Here is a 16,755-nt window from a genome sequence, read left to right as displayed (position 1 = left end):
ACTATCAAAACAGAGTCAAGAACAAATAAAAAATCCAAATACACTTACAACAAATAAGTAGATTAAATCAGTAATCAAAAACCTCCCAACAACAACAAAAAGCCCAGAACCACAAGACTATACTGGTGAAGTCTATTCAATATTTAAAGAATTAACACCAATCCTTCTCAAACTCTTCCCAAAAAAACTGAAAAGGAGGGGGCATTTCCTAACTCATTCTCTGAGGCCAGCATTACCCTAATATATGAACATACAGTCAAACAATCATCAACAAAATACTAGCAAACAAAGTAAACAAGGATAGCTGGAAGAAAGGCAGGCAGGAACAAGGGGCCCCCACCCAAGGAGGAAACCACCCTTAAACACCACCCTGAAAGGAGCCTCCACCCTTTCCCACATGATAGGTATATGATAAAAACCTGATAGGGTGACAGGTGCACAGAGAGTTAATCAGATTAAAAGAGCCCACCAACAAGCCCATAAAAACTGCTAGACTGGGGTGCCTGGGTGGCTCAGTCGTTAAGCGTCTGCCTTTGGCTCAGGTCATGATCCCAGGGTCCTGGGATCGAGCCCCACATTAGGCTCTCTGCTCAGCCAGGAGCCTGCTTCTCCTTCTCCCACTCCCCGTGCTTGTGTTCTCTCTCTCGCTGTCTCTCTCTGTCAAATAAATAAATAAAATCTTAAAAAAAAAGAACAACAAAAAAAAAAACGCTAGACTTAGAAACTCCAGTGGCAACCCTCTTGCGTCCCCTCCCTCTTTAGGAGCTTTGTACGATCACAATAAACTTTGCTTTGCTGCCCACCACTCTTCGTCTGATCTACCTTTTTATTATTCAAAGCAGCATGACCAAGAACCACAGGCACTAAAGGAAAAGAAATCCTGTAACACAAGCAGCATATTATACACCATGACCAAGTGAGATTTACCTCTAGAATACAAGGGTGGTTCAACATACAAAAATCACTGTAACACACCATATTAACAGACTGAAGGAAAAGGAAAATATAATCAGCTTGACTGATACAACAAAAAGCATTTGAAAAAATCCAGCAGCCTTTCTTGAAAAAAACATTCAATAAACTTGTAATAGCAAGAAATTTCCTCAACATGATAAAAGCCATCTTACAAAACAAAGACACAGCTAACTGTTCCCCTACAATCAGGAATAAGACAAGGATGTCTGCTTTTTCCACTTCTATTTGACATAGTACTATTGTAAATTACAGCTAGAGCAATTAGGCAAGTAAAAGGAAAAAAGGCAGCCAAATGGGAAAGGAAGAAATGAAATTATCTTTTTCAGATGACATGATCTTATATGTAAGAAAACTCTTAAAAGTGCACCAAAAAAAAAAAAAAAAGCACCAAAAACAGAACTAAAAAACTAATTCAGTAAACTGCAGAATACAGAATCAACACAAAGATCAGGTCTATGAAATTAAGAAAATAATTCCATTTACTTTAGCATCAAAAAGAATACTTAAGAATACATTTAACTAAGGAAGCAAAAAATATTCTACATACTTTAGCATCAAAAAGAATACTTAAGAATACATTTAACTAAGGAAGCAAAAAAAATTCTACACAGAAAACTACAAAACAATACTGAGATTAGAGTTAAACAAATGGTACAAGATCCCAAATTCATGGATTCCTTCCAGTCTATTTTCCCTGCCTACCCCTTCCTTGCATTCTGCTTTCAGCTTCTAATCACTGCCCCCAGGTAACTGAGGCCAGAAATCAGGAAGTATTTAAGCTCCTCCGACTTAGAGCCCCAAGGGATAGAAAACTGGAAGACACACCTCTTACAATGTTCATCATTCACTTAAAAGGATTAAGCACTCCACCCCTTGCTTACTGTTATTAAGCTCGAAAATCCCAAGAATGGCTTAGGCTTTTTCCCCCAGAGCTGCCAAAAACTGGAGACTAGGCAGAATTCATGATGTGCAGCCCACTGTGTACTCAACCATTCATTTCCTTCACTTATCACCAATAACTTAAATTATTAACAATATCGTTAAAATGCCAATACTACCCAAAGTGATCTATAAATTCAATGCAATCACTATCAAAATCCCAGTGGTATTTTTTGCAGAAATAGAAAAACTCATCCTAAAATTCATATGGAATTTCAAGAAACTCTGAAGAGCCAAAACAATCTAGAAAAGGAAGAAAAAAGTTGGAGGACTCACACTTCCTGATTTCAAAAATTACTACAAAGCTACAGTAATCAAAACAGTATCATACTGGCATAGAAAAGACATAGATTATCAGAATAAAACAGAGAGTCCAGAAATAAACCCTCACATATGTGGTAAATTGATCTGATAATGATGCTAAAAGTATTCAATGGGGAAAGGACAGTTTTTTCCACAAATGGTGCTAGGAAAAACCAGATACCTACATTCAAAGGAATGAAGTTGGACCCTGGCCTTACACCAGTTATAACTATTTAATCAAAACAGATCAAATCAGATAAAGACTTATAATTAGTATATTATATAATTTATTAAAGCACTAATTGGGGGGCGCCTGGGTGGCTCAGTCAGTTAAGCATCTGCCTTTGGCTCAGGTCATGATCTCAAGGTCCTGGGATCAAACGCTGGGCTCCCTTCTCAGTGGGAAATCTGGTTCTCCCTCTCCTTTTACCCCCTTGTGCCCTCCCTCTCTCTCTCCCTAATAAATAAAATCTTAAAAATAAAAAGGCACTAATTGTAAAGCGGAAGACTGGAAAAAATCTCTAATAACCATCAATAACACATTGGTAGGGAAAACTATCATAAAATCATAAAATATGTTACTATACAGCCATAAAACAGAATGAGGAAGTCTCTATTCTGCTATGGAGTGACAGTGAGGACATATTTACTGTTAAATTAAAAAAGTAATACACACAGGAATATGTAGTAAGTAATTCTGTGTAAGAAAAAAGAAAATGGGGCACCTGACTGGCTCTGTCAGTAAAGTCTGCAACTCTTGATCCCGGGGTTCTGGGTTCGAGCCCCACATTGGGTGTAGAGATTACTCGGAAATAAAATCTTAAAAAAAAAAAGAAACAAACAAAAAATATATATACTTAAATTTTCAGAAATAAACAATGGGGGCACCTGGGTAGCACAGTCAGTTAAGTGTCCAACTCATGGTCTGGGCTGGGGTCATGGGATCTGGCCACATGAGGCTCTGTCCTCAAAGCGGAGTCCTCCCTCTCCCTTTCCATTGTCCCTCCCTCTCCTTATGCACCTTCTCACACTGTCACTCTAAAATAAATAAATAAATAAAATCTTTTTTAAAAAGTTCCAAAGATGTAAATTTTAAAATTACACTAAAACTATACCTTGTATTTTATTATTTTTAAGTAACCTCTACACCCAATGTGGGGCTGAAACTCACAACCACAAGATCAAGAGTCACATGCTCCACCGAGTCAGCCAAGCGCCCTACCTTATATCTTAACTTACATACACACACACACACACACACACACACACACTATAAAAACTGGTAAGTCTTCACAACCTTGGATCTGGCAACAGCTTAAGTATAATATCAAAAACAGACAACAGGGGCACCTGGCTGGCTCAGTCAGTGGAACATGTGACTCGTGATCTCAGAGGGTCATGAGTTTGAGCCCCACAGAGATTACTTAAAAATAAGTAAGCCTTAAAAAAAAGAAAAAGCACACAACAACAAAAAATACTGGATCATCAAAAAAAAATTTTTTTAAGATCTTTTATTTATTTATTTGAGAGAGAGAGAGTGAGAGAGAGCCCAAGAGGGGGTAGGGTCAGAGGGAGAAGCAGACTCCCTGCTGAGCAGGGAGCCTGACATGGGACTCGATCCTGATACTCCAGGATCATGACCTGAGCCGAAGGCAGTCGCTTAACCAACTGAGCCACCCAGGCACCCAAAAATACTGGATCATGAAAATTTAAAATTTCTTCCTTGACATCTTTCTTGGCAATAACTTTTCAGATTTGACACCAAAAGTAAAGGCAACAAAAGCAAAAATAAACAAGGAAAACTATCAAATTAAAAAGCTTCTGGGGGGGGAACGCCTGGGTGGCTCAGTCAGTTAAGCGTCTGCCTTCAGCTCAGGTCATGATCTCAGGGTCCTGGGATCGAGCCCCACGTTGGGCTCCCTGCTCAGCGGGGAGTCTGCTTCTCCCTCTGCCCCTCTCCCTGCTCGTGTTCTCTCTCTTTCTCTCTCTTGCTCACTCTCTCTTAAATAAAATCTTTAAAAAAAATTAAAATAAAAAGCTTCTGGTGCTCCTGGGTGCAGTTAAATGCAGCTCGGGTCATGATCTCAGGGTTGTGAGATCGAGCCCCAGGCTGGGCTCCACACTCAGCAGGGAGTCTGCTTGAGATTCTCTCCCCCACCCCCTACCACCCATGCACACACTCTCTCTAAAATAAATAGGTAAGTCTTTTTTAAAAAGTTAAAAAGTTTCTGCATAGCAAAGTAAAAAGGCAACCTACAAAATAGGAGAAAATAGATGCAAATCACGTATCTGACAAGGGGCTAATACCCAAAATATATGAAGAACTCACAGAACTCAATAGGTTAATAAAACACAAACAATCAGATTTTAAAATGGGCAGAAAACATGAACAGACATTTTCCAAAGAAGCCATACAGATGGCCAACAGGACATGAAAAGGTGATCAACAACACTAATCATCAGGAAAATGTAAATCTAAACTACAATGAGATATCACCTCACACCTGTCAGAATGGCTATTATCAAAAAGACAAGAAATAACAAGTACTGGCAAGGATGTGGAGAAAAAAAAATCCCTATGCACTGTTGGTGGTAATATTAAACTGGCACAGCCACAATGTAAAACAGTGTGGAGGTACTCAAAAAATTAAAAAGAACTACCAAATAATCCAGCAGTTCCAATTCTGGGCATTTATTCAAAGGAAACAAAAACACTAACTCAAAAAGGTATCTGCACCCCCCCCATGTTAACTGTAGTGTCATTTACAATAGCCAAGACATTGAAGCAACCTGTGTCTATGCATGGATGAATGGATAAAGAAAATGTGGTATGTATATACAATGCAATATTATTCAGCCATAAAAAAGTAAAAAGTCTTACCATTTATAACGACTGGGATGGACCCTGAGGACATTATGTTAAGGGAGATAGATAAAGACAAATACTGTATGATCTCACTAACATGTAAACCCTAAAACAAACAAACAAAATGAACTCATAGATACACAGAACAGATTGGTAGTTGCCAGAGGCTGGGCCTGGGAAGAAGGAAGTGGGCAAAATAGGTCAAAGTGGTCAAAAGGTACAAACTTACAGTTATTAAAAAAAAATAAGTTCTGGGGATATAACGTACAGCATGGTGACTACAGTTAATAATACTGTGTTGTACATTTGAAAGTTGCTGAAAGAGTAAATCTTGAAAGTTCTCATCACAAGAAAAAATAATTTGTAACTGTGTGGTGATGGATGTTAACTAGACTTATTGTGGTGATCATTTCACAGTATATACAACAAATATCAAATCATTATGCTGTACACCTGAAACTAATGTTATATGTTAATTACATCTCAATAAAAAAATTAAAACATCTGTTCAGCAAGGACACTACCAAAAAAGTGAAAAAAAAAAACAACAACAAAATGGGAGAAAAAATCTGCAAATCATATATTTGATAAGGGTCTAGTATCCAGAATATATAGACTCCTACAATTTATCAACAAAAAGAAAAACCACTTAACAAATGGGCAAAAGACCTGAATATACATTACTCCAAAGATAAATAAATGGTCAATAAGTGCATGAAAAGATGCTCAACATTATTAGTCATTACGGAAATGTAAATCAAAACTATAAAAAAAACACCACTTCATACACACTAGGATTATCAAAAAAGCAAAAAATAACAAATGTTGGTAAGGATATGGAGAGTCTGAAATCCTCATGCAGGGCGCCTGGGTGGCTCAGTCGGTTGGTTAGGAGTCTGCCTTCGGCTCAGGTCACAATCCCCACAGTCCTGGGATAGAGTCCTGTGTCCAGCTCCCTGGTCAGCGGGGAGCCTGCTTCTCTCTCTCCCTCTGCCTCTCCCCCCGCTCCTGTTCACTCACTCTCTCGCTCTCTCTCGCTTTCTCTCAAATAAATAAAATCTTTGAAATCCTCATGCAACTGCTGGTGAGAATAAAATGATGCAGCCAATGCAGAAAACAGTTTGGCAGTTCCTCAAAAACTTAAACATAGAATTACCATATGATCCAGAAACTTAAACATAGAATTACCATATGATCCAGTAATTCTACTCCTTGGTAGATATCCCAAAGAACTGAAAGCAGGGATTTGAACAGTTATTTATTTGTATGCCCATGTTCACTGCAACATCATTCACAATAGCCAAAAGGTGGAAGCAACCCAAATAACTAACAGATGAATGGATAAATAAAATGTGGTATATACATTCAATGGAATTTTACTCAGCCATTGAAAGAAATTCTGAAACATGCTACAGCATGGATGAACCTTGACAAAACTGTTTTGTTTTGTTTTTAAAGATTTTATTTATTTGAGAGAGAGAACACGAGCAGGGGGAGGGGCAGAGGGAGAGGGACAAGCAGACTCCCCACCGCGCGAGGAACCTGATGAGGGGCTCGATCCCAAGACCCTGAGATTACAACCCCAGCCGAAGGCAGATGCCCAACGGACTGAGCCACCCAGACACCCTGAGCCTTGACAACATTGTGTTCAATGAAATGTCACAAAAGTACAAATATTGTATATGATATTTAGAATAAATAAGTTCACAGGGACAGAAAATAGAATATAAGTTATCAGGGGCTGGGGGGAGGGGAATGGGAGATACTGTTCAATGAGTATAGAGTTTCTGTTTGGGATGATAAAAAAGTTCTGAAAATAGTAATGATGATACAACACTGTGAATGTACTGATGCCCTGAGTTGTACACTTAAATGGTAAGTTTTATGTATATTTTACAATAAAAAAAACTTAAAACAAAAAAAGTTTAATCAAAATAATGTGCACTGAGCATATATAAGGTATCATGGACCTCAAATTTTAAGTGTTAATCACTCTAAAATAGCTTAAGTTTTAAAAAAAATAAATTTTATATGGGTAAAATCAACTGAAAGAATTTTTATGATCAAAGGTAAGTAGAACTATGTCCCCTTCTCTCAAAAAAGTCAGTTTTGTGAATAAATGGGATTTCCAAATTAATTATCTAGATATTCACCCAAAGCCCCCAATTATTTAGGTTTTTCTGGATTGGTGAATCCTTTTCCTTCTTTGCTCATCCTTTAAGCTTTTGGGGCCATTTTATTATGTATTAAAATCCTTACCAGCAATTGTCAAAAGAAATTTAAGTTATGCTTCTTTTCACAAGCAATTTGTTGGCCCAAGATTGTCAACTGTTTGAGGGTTCTTTTCCTAAAGTGATGTGGAGATTATGTGGGTCCCCAAATCACCCAAGCCACAATTTCCTTTTCATCTTTATAAATAACCAAGAACTAGCTCTATAGATGAAGAATTCTGTGATGTGAGTTTCGCCAGAGAGCTCTTGATTCTTCTATTATCAAGCAGCTCCTGAGTATTTATAATGTATACCTAACACTTTTTGAGCGGGTTTACTTGTTTGTTGGGAATACCTAGTATATCCCCTAGATCCAAAAATTGTGGTATGTAATTGTGCTGGTCCTACAAGGCTTTTGAAATTTGACAAACTATCATTCGGAATGAGCCAGGTTACACTGCCTCTATAACTCAATGATGACCACAACATAAGTTGATTTATCAACTCATGTAAAATCCTCCATGAATTCAGGTGGCTCTAAAGGCAGCTAACCTTCATGCATTTGCTCAACATTCCAAGCTGCTTTGCTAACTTCTCACTTTTAGTAAAATAGGGAGAGAAGGAATAGCACTGATTACCTTTACTCATTTCATTTACCAAAACAGGTCACTCGGCTGCACCTAACTTCAAGGCAATAAAGAACACAACCCTCAGAATGCCTAAAAATAAAAAAGTATTGCGTGCCTGGGTGGCTCAGTTGTTAAGCGTCTGCCTTTGGCTCAGGTCATGATCCCAGCGTCCTAGGATCGAGTCCCACATCGGGCTCCTTGCTCAGCAGGGAGCCTGCTTCTCCCTCTCCCTCTGCTGCTCCCCCTGCTCGTGCTCTCTCTCTCTGACAAATAAATAAATAAAAATCTTTAAAAAGTATTAACAATTCTCATCATAATGGTACAACATGAAATATGGCAGCCTCTTTGTCTCAATGCATGTTACTATTTCCTCCAATCCTTTTGTTCAGGGCTAACTTCAGGAACATGTGATCTGTGCAGTCACACAGGGCTCCCTGCTCAGAAAAGAAGACCCCGTGCTTGGTTTAAAATTGCTATCATCATCTTGAAATTTTTAATTTTATCTATGAATCTGTGTTTTGTAGTCTTTTTTTTTTTAAGGTTCTATTTATTTATTTGAGAAAGAGAGCACACACATGCATGAGTTAGGGGGAGGAGCTGAGGGAGAGGGCAAAACAGACTCCCCACTGATCAGGGAGGCCACACGGGGCTCCATCCCAGGACTCCAAGATCACAACCCAAGCTGAAGGCAGACACCTAACTGACTAAGCCACCCAGGTGGCCCTGTGTTTTGTAGTCTGATGAGACAATAGAACATGCATGGGAGCAGAGGAGATACATGCAAAATGCATGTCTGACATTCCGTTCCACCTCATTTTTATATAGCTTTGGTGATGCCCATGAGCACAGAATTCCAGTGGAGCCACCATATGTAGGAATTCAGCAGGACTCAAAGTGAGTTTAAGGTAAGCATGTTGTCTACAAACAAGTAAGCCAAGAAGCCACATTTTCTACCTGAACCATACCTTGCTTCAAACACAGAAGGCAGGCAATGGTGTCTAAAAAACAGTGACCAAAAAAACAAAAACAAAAAACCCTATTGTATCTTTTCTTACTCATCCCCTGTATTAACCAACCACTTATGCTAAAAATGATGACACAGAAGGAAAGGGAAAGGCAGAACAAGCCACAGTTCCTTTTCCTTTCAGTCCTGCCAAAGTCAAAGGCAGAACATGTTGGGGTGTGTGGCTGGCTCAATTGGAAGAGTATGGGACTCTTGATCTCAGGGTCCTAAGTTCAAGCCCCACCACGCTGAGTGTAGAGATTACTTAAATAAATAAAAGTTCAAAAAAAAAAACAAACAAAAAACAGGAAGGTAGAGGGTATTGGTGGAATGTACAAGTATAAGAAGTAAAATAGGGGGGCGCCTGGGTGGCTCTCTGCAGATGCCTCCGCATCTGCCTTCCGCTCAGGTCATGATCCCAGAGTCCTGGGATCAAGCCCCGCAATGGGCTCCCTGCTCAGCAGGGAACCTGCTTCTCCCTCTCCTCCCCGCTCGTGCTCTCTCTCATCTCTCTTTCTCTCTCAAATAGATGAATAAAATCTTTAAAAAAAAAAAAAAAAGTGAAATAGGGGTGCCTGGGTGCCTCAGTTGGTTAAGTGTCTGCCTTCGACTTAGGTCATGATCCAGGGTCCTGGGATGTAGGCCCACATCAGGCTTCCTGCTGAGCAAGGAGCCTGCTTCTCCCTCTCCCTCTGCCTGCCGCTCCCCCTGCTTGTGTGCATTCTCTCTCTGCCAAATAAATAAATAAAATCTTAAAAAAAAAAAAAAGTGAAATAAAAATAGCTGAGTATGTATTGTGCAGTGTTTTCTGGTAAAAAAAAAAAAAATGAAATATACAAGTATACAATATAAAAGTACAAGCTATGAAATACCAGCAATTCCACATAAAAGTTAAATGTTCTTATATATGCACTTAGAGATGACACTAAACAATATAAAGATGAACAAGAAAATTTATACTTAATTTAAAATTTTTAACTGTTCTAGGGGTGCCTGGGTGGCTCAGTCAGTTAAATGTCTCACTTGGGCTCAGGGCTCAGCTCATGATCCCAGGATCCTCCGATGAAGCGCTGCATAGGGCTCCCTGCTCGGCGGGGAGACTGCTTCTCCCTCTGCCTCTCCCTGCGTGCATGCCCGCACGCACACGCGTGCGATCGCAAATAAATCTTTTTTAAAAATAAAATCTTTTTAATTGTTCTATATTTAGAATGACATTTAAAAGTAAATTAAAAATAAATAAAAATAATAAAAGTATATCTATACCACCATAACAAGTTGAGAAAAGCATCACAGAAGAAAGGAAAAAGCTTTATATTTTAGTAACTTTAACGGTACTTTTTCCCCACTTTTTGAGCAAGTCCTTGCATTTTCATTTTGTACTTCACCCTGCAAATTATGTAGCTGGGCTTGCATTTGTTCAGGTAAATAAATATAAATCTGGAATTCATTTTAACAAAGATTATTTGTCAACATTCACATATAAGGTGATGGGTTAAAAGCTGAAGATCTAATGATAAATAATGAGCTCATGTGTAAAAGGGGAGACAGTCATATAAACAAATAATGACAATATATTATGTGACACATGTTACGGAAACCCTGTGGAAAGAGCCTTAGAAAAGTCTTTATCATGGAAATAACAGTTGGGCTAAGAAAGAATTTCCAACTTAGAAGAGAGAATGAGAAGGGATAGACCTAATAATAAGATTTGTATATACTAAACAAAATGTATTTTTAAAATTTTGGCAAGCTTTTTATAACCATAAAATAGCATGCATAATGGTGAATACAGGAGATGAACAGAGAATGTAAATTGGTGCACACATTTACATACCAAGTCAAGTTTACACTTTAAGCAAAAAGAAGGCATAGATTGATAAGCAGAAGAGTGGCACAATTTCTGTTTTAGATTAACTTCAGAACAGGAAGAGAGTGGAGAGGAAAATGAAATAAGTCCATAAGGTAAGTAATAGTAATTATCAATAGTAGTAAAAAAGCATTAACTTATTTAGGGCCTTATCACAAGCAATTTAAGTAGAGTTGGGAAGGGGGAGAGGTTGTGTTAAAGTTAAATGAGTTTCTCTCCAGAAGAATCTTTCAGGCTCTTCAATATGCTTATAAGCACCGCAAATCTCCAAGAGAGTGATAATTTACAACATTTCCCAGATTTATTTGACTAAAGAAGCCTCTTTTGCGAGGACCACGTATCATTATCTCAAAGAACTGTGAAGACAAAATTTTAAGTGTTCTATGAAAGAGAAGGCAGCACTGAGTGAGAAAAGCAGAGGGCAGTAGAGGGCTTAAGACAGGAGTAAAACAATAGCAAATGTGAGGAACAGAAAGAAAGCTAAAATTCTGGCAAGCTATGCTAAGGACCTAACTAAATATATAAAATACCAGTCTACTGATTTATACAGCTAGCAAATATTTTAATTCATACTGGGTAGGGGACTGAGAGAATGACTATTTCAAAAGAGTAAGGGAAAAAAACAGTAATGGTATGAGTTGGGGAAAGGGATAAAGCCAAAAAGATGTTACATATAGAGATTAAGGATAGATCAGAAAACTAAAGAAATGAGAAAGATACACATATAAATATTTTCGAGATTTTGGTCAGAAGCAGAACCATTTTTTAACCATATGAGGTGTGTCAAGGAATGTAGAATTGAGTACCACTGGAATATAGAAATTAAGGAAAAATAAAGGTAAGGTGTTAGATGACCTTCAATGTCCAACTGCCAATATGATGTCAAGAATTACATCCAGTATCAGTGAATATAAGAGAATGACCCAGAGGTTCCTAGACTGAAGTGCCAAGTCAGATAAGAAATATAGGCAGCAGGCCACCAGTCTTAAGAGGAACTATAGACAAAGAAGAATAAATAGATAATATGTAGAAAAATATGGGTCTGGTTTCCTGGCTTTGAGATGTGAGGAAAATGAGCTACATCCCTTAAAGGATTAGGATAGAGTAATGGTTCTCAATCTTTTTTCTGTTCTAATACATCTGAGAAAGAGAATATATATATTCCCAACAGAAACAAAGAGGAACAAAAGAATGAGGAAGAGGGATGATAATTCTGAGTGGTTCCTAGTAATTATAAAATGCCTTCCTAAGGGAAGTATAATTCTCATATACTGAAAATCCCTGGTTTAAAAATGGTATTATCACAGAAAACTTAAATACAAATTCCAAAGACAAATTAATGTTTTTTTAATCTATGCGGCAGAGTTCAAGACACTGTCGGGGCGCCTGGGTGGCTCAGTTGGTTAAGTGACTGCCTTCAGCTCAGGTCATGATCCCAGGGTCCTGGGATCGAGCCCTGCATCAGGCTCCCTGCTCAGCCGGAAGCCTGCTACTTCCTCTCCCACTCCCCCTGCTTGTGTTCCCTCTCACGCTGTCTCTCTCTCTCTCTCCCTGTCAATTAAATAAACAAAATCTTAAAAAAAAAAAAAAAAGAATTCAAGACACGGTCACATAATAACACAAGTTCCTGCAAAAATATCCAGAGGTCTTACAAATTTTTCAGTTCTAAAAAAAATTTTTTTGAAGATACAAAGCATCAGCTAATACATGTCTTGTATGTTCATTTATCTTTACACATTTATGAAGTTAATACAGTCTTATAGTATTTCCATTATAAAGATTTTATTTTTTTATTATTTGAGAGAACAAGCAGAGGGGAGAGGCAGAGCAAGAGGGAGAAGCAGGTTCCCTGCTAGGCAGGGAGCCCGGGCTCAATCCCAGGACCCCGAGATCACGACCTGAGCCAAAGGCAGACGCTTAACCGACTGAGCCACCCACCTGCCCCAGTATTTCCACTTTTCTTTTTTAAGATTGTTTTATTTATTTGACATTAAGAGACACAGTGAGAGAGGGAACACAAGCAGGTGGAGTGGGAGAGGGAGAAATAGGCCTCCTGCTGAGCAGGGAGCCCTATGTGGAACTCGATCCCAGGACCCTGGGATCATGACCTGAGCCAAAGGCAGACGCTTAACGACTGAGCCACCCAGGCACCTATCCATTTTATACACTAATGAGGCACCCTAAGTTTATGACTTGCCTAAAGTGACACAAACAGGACTGGTTTAGGACTATAAGAAACAAGAGTCCCAATTTGGGGTTCAATGCTTAGGCACGAAGGTAGGTCTGTTCACCCAAACCAGCAGTGCTCAAACTTTCTGATCTCAGGATGTGTTTATATTCTTTTTTTTTTTTAAGATTTTATTTATTTATTTGACAGAGAGAGACACAGCGAGAGAGGGAACACAAGCAGGGGGAGTGGGAGAGGGAGAAGCAGGCTTCCCACTGAGCAGGGAGCCCGATGTGGGGCTCGAACCCAGGACCCTGGGATCATGACCTGAGCCGAAGGTAGATGCTTAACGACTGAGCCACCCAGGTGCCCCATGGATGTGTTTATATTCTTAAAAATTACTGAAGATCCAAAGAACTTTTTTGTGTGTGGGTTATAGCTACTCATTCTCATATCATTAGTTATTAAAACTGAGACATTTTTCAAATACAAGAATACACTATTAACTCATTCTATAAGGCCAGTATAACCCTAATACCAAAACCAGACAAAGACATCACAAGAAAATTATAGACCAATGTCTCATATGAATATAGATGCAAAAATTTTAAACAAAATACTAACAAACCAAATGATTATAGACCAGGACACCAAGTGGTATGTGTCCCGGGAATGCAAGGTTGGTTCAACATATGAAAATTAATCAATGTAATATACCACATTAATAGAATAAAGGACAAAAACCACAGTCATCTCAAAAGATGCAAAAATGCATTTGATAAAACCTAACAAACTTTTATGATAAAAACACTCAATGAACTAGGAACAGAAAGAAACTGCCTCAACCTGACAGAGGCCATCTAAGAAAAACCCAAAGGTGACATCATACTTAATAGTGTAAGACTAGATGTTCTCTCCTCTAAGAACAGAAACAAGACAAGATGTCCACTGTCTCCACTTCTATTCAACACTGTACTACCCAGGTAGAAAAAGAAATAAAAAGTATCCAGGTCAGAAAGGAAGAAGTAAATCTATGTCTATTTGCAGATGACATGATCTTACATAAAGAAAATCCTAAGATATCCATAAAAAACCACCAGAGCTAATAAATGAGTCCAGCAAGGTTACTCTCCAAAACCAATATACAAAAATCAGTTGTATTTCTATACACTAGCAATGAACAATCCAAAAATGAAATTAAGAAAACAATTCCATTTACAATAGCATCAAAAAGAATAAAATACTTAGGAATAAATTCAACAAAAGAAGTACAAAGCTTGTACACTAAAAACTACAAAACACTGTTGAAATAAATAGGTAAAGGCCTATTTAATGGAAATGAAAGTAAATGCACAAACATCTCATACTCATGGATTGGAAGACTTAATAGTAAGATAACAATACTCCCCACTTTTAATCACCAGATTCAACACAATTCCTATCAAAACTCCAACTGCTTTTTTTTTTTTTTTTGGCAGAAATTGACAAGCTGATCCTAAAACTCCTATCAGATTGCAAGGGACTCTACATAGCCAAAACAATCTTGAAAAAGAACAAAGCTAACTTTATACAAAGCTACAATAATCAAGACTGGGTGGTACTGGCACTAGAATACACATACAGTTCAAAGGAGAATCCAGAAACAACTGAGAATCCACAAATAAACACAGACATTTATGATCAACTGATTTTTTTTTTTTTTAAGATTTTATTTATTTGACAGAGACACAGCGAGAGAGGGAACACAAGCAGAGGGAGTGGGAGAGGGAGAAGCAGGCTTCCTGCGGTGCAGGGAGCCCGATGTGGGGCTTGATCCCAGGACCATGGGATCATGACCTGAGCTGAAGGCAGACGCTTAAGGACTGAGCCACCCAGGTGCCCCTATGATCAACTGATTTTCAACATGGATGCCAAGACCATTCAACAAGGGAAAGAATAGTCTTGTCAATTAATGGTGGAACAATTAGACACCCACATGTAAAAGAATAAAGCTGGATGGACCTCTACCTCACACCACATACAAAAATTAACTCAAAATGGATCAAAGACCTAAATGTAAAAGCTAAAACTATAAAACTGTTAAAAGAAAACAGAGGTATAAATTTTTATAATCTTGGATTAGGCAATAATTTCTCAGGTATGACTCCCAAAGCAAAGCAACCAAAGAAAAAACACATAAATCAGACTTTATCAAAACTGAAAACTTAACATGCTTCAAAAACATACTTTACTCAAGAAAATGAAAAAAAAACTAGGATGCCTGGGCAGCTCAGTCAGTTAAGAGTCTGCCTTCCGCTAAGGTCATGATCCCAGGTTCCTGGGATTGAGCCCCACATCAGGCTCCTTGCTCAGTGGGGAACCTGCTTCTCCCTCTGCCTGTCACTCCCCCCTGGTTGCGCTGTCTCTGACAAATAAATAAAATCTTAAAAAAAAAAAAGAAAGAAAATAAAAAAAAACCCAATATGGCAAATCCTCCAAAAATTAAATGTAAATTTACCATATGAACCAGCAATTCCAATTCTGGGTGTACACCCAAAGAGCTGAAAGCAGGGACTCAAACAGATATTTGTATGCCCATGTGCACACCAGCATTACTCACAATAGCCAAAAGATGGAAGCAACCAAAGTCTGATCAACAGATGAATACACAAAACGTAGTATATACATGCAATAGAATAATCATTCAGCCTTAAAAGAAAATTCTAATACAAGCTACAACATGGTAGAACCTTGAAGACATTGTGCTAAATGAAATTTCAGTCACAAAAGGACAAACACTGTATGACTCTAATTACACAGAGTAGTCAAATACATTGCGACAGAAAGTAGAATGGTAGTTGCTAAGGAGCTATTGCTTAAAGGGTAAAGAGTTTTGGTTTGTGAAAAATGAAAAAGTTCAGGGGATGGGCAGTGGTGATGGTTGCACAACAATGTGAATGTCCCTAATATCACTGAATGTATGCATAAAAATAGTTTAAAATGGTAAATTTTATGTTAGGTATATTTTACCACAATTTTAAATTTTTTTTTTTTTTTAAAGATTTTATTTATTTATTTGACAGAGAGAGAGATAGCGAGAGCAGGAACACAAGCAGGGGGAGTGGGAGAGGGAGAAGCAGGCTTCCCTCGGAGCAGGGAGCCCGATGCGGGGCTCGATCCCAGGACCCTGGGATCAGGACCTGAGCCGAAGGCAGACGCTCAACGACTGAGGCACCCAGGCGCCCACCACAATTTTTTAAATTTTTAAAAAGAGGGTGCCTGGGTGCCTCAATTGGTTAAGCATCTGCCCTCAGCTCAGGTCATGATCCCAGGGTCCTGGAATGGAGCCGCCTATCGGGCGCCCTTCTCAGCGAGAAGCCTGCTTCTCTCTCTCCTGCTGCCTCTCCACCTGCTTGTGCTCTCTCTCTCTCTCAAATGGATGAGAATAAAGTCTTAAAAAAAATTTTTTTTAAAGAAAATGGGAGAACACTTCTGCAAATCATATATCTGGTAAGAGTCCAGTATCCAGAATATATAAAGAACTCTTACAATTCAACAATAAAAAAAAAAAAACCTAATTTTTTAAATGGGAAAAGGAGGGGCACCTGGGTGGCTCAGTCAGTTAAGTGTCTGCCTTCAGCTCAGGTCCTGGGATTGAACCCCATATCAGGCTCCCTGCTCAGCGGGGAGTCCGCTTCTCCCTCTTCTTCTGCCCTTCCCCCACCCCCACTCTTGCTCTCTCTCTCAAATAAATAAATAAAATATTTAAAAATAGGGACACCTGGGGCACCTGGGTGGCTCAGTCGTTAAGCGTCTG

The 16,755-nt window shown here is 38.6% G+C and overlaps 1 protein-coding gene across 9 annotated transcripts in view; it reads right to left on the bottom strand.

The window, feature by feature from the left end:
- TUT4 (terminal uridylyl transferase 4) overlaps positions 1-16,755 on the bottom strand; it is a 124,635-nt gene that overhangs the window by 100,583 nt on the left and 7,297 nt on the right. The window contains exon 2 of one of the 9 annotated variants that reach the window (XM_078073150.1): positions 2,943-3,036. The exons of the other annotated variants lie outside the window; for them this stretch is intronic. The gene's annotated coding sequence lies outside the window, so the exon portion shown is untranslated. The remainder of the gene's footprint in view (positions 1-2,942; positions 3,037-16,755) is intronic. 9 annotated transcript variants of the gene reach the window in all.

Source organism: Halichoerus grypus, chromosome 5 (genome assembly GCF_964656455.1).
Source record: "Halichoerus grypus chromosome 5, mHalGry1.hap1.1, whole genome shotgun sequence".
NCBI lineage: Eukaryota > Metazoa > Chordata > Mammalia > Carnivora > Phocidae > Halichoerus > Halichoerus grypus.
The sequence above is the reverse complement of the archived record's forward strand: the minus strand, read 5'-3'. Positions and strand labels throughout refer to the sequence as shown.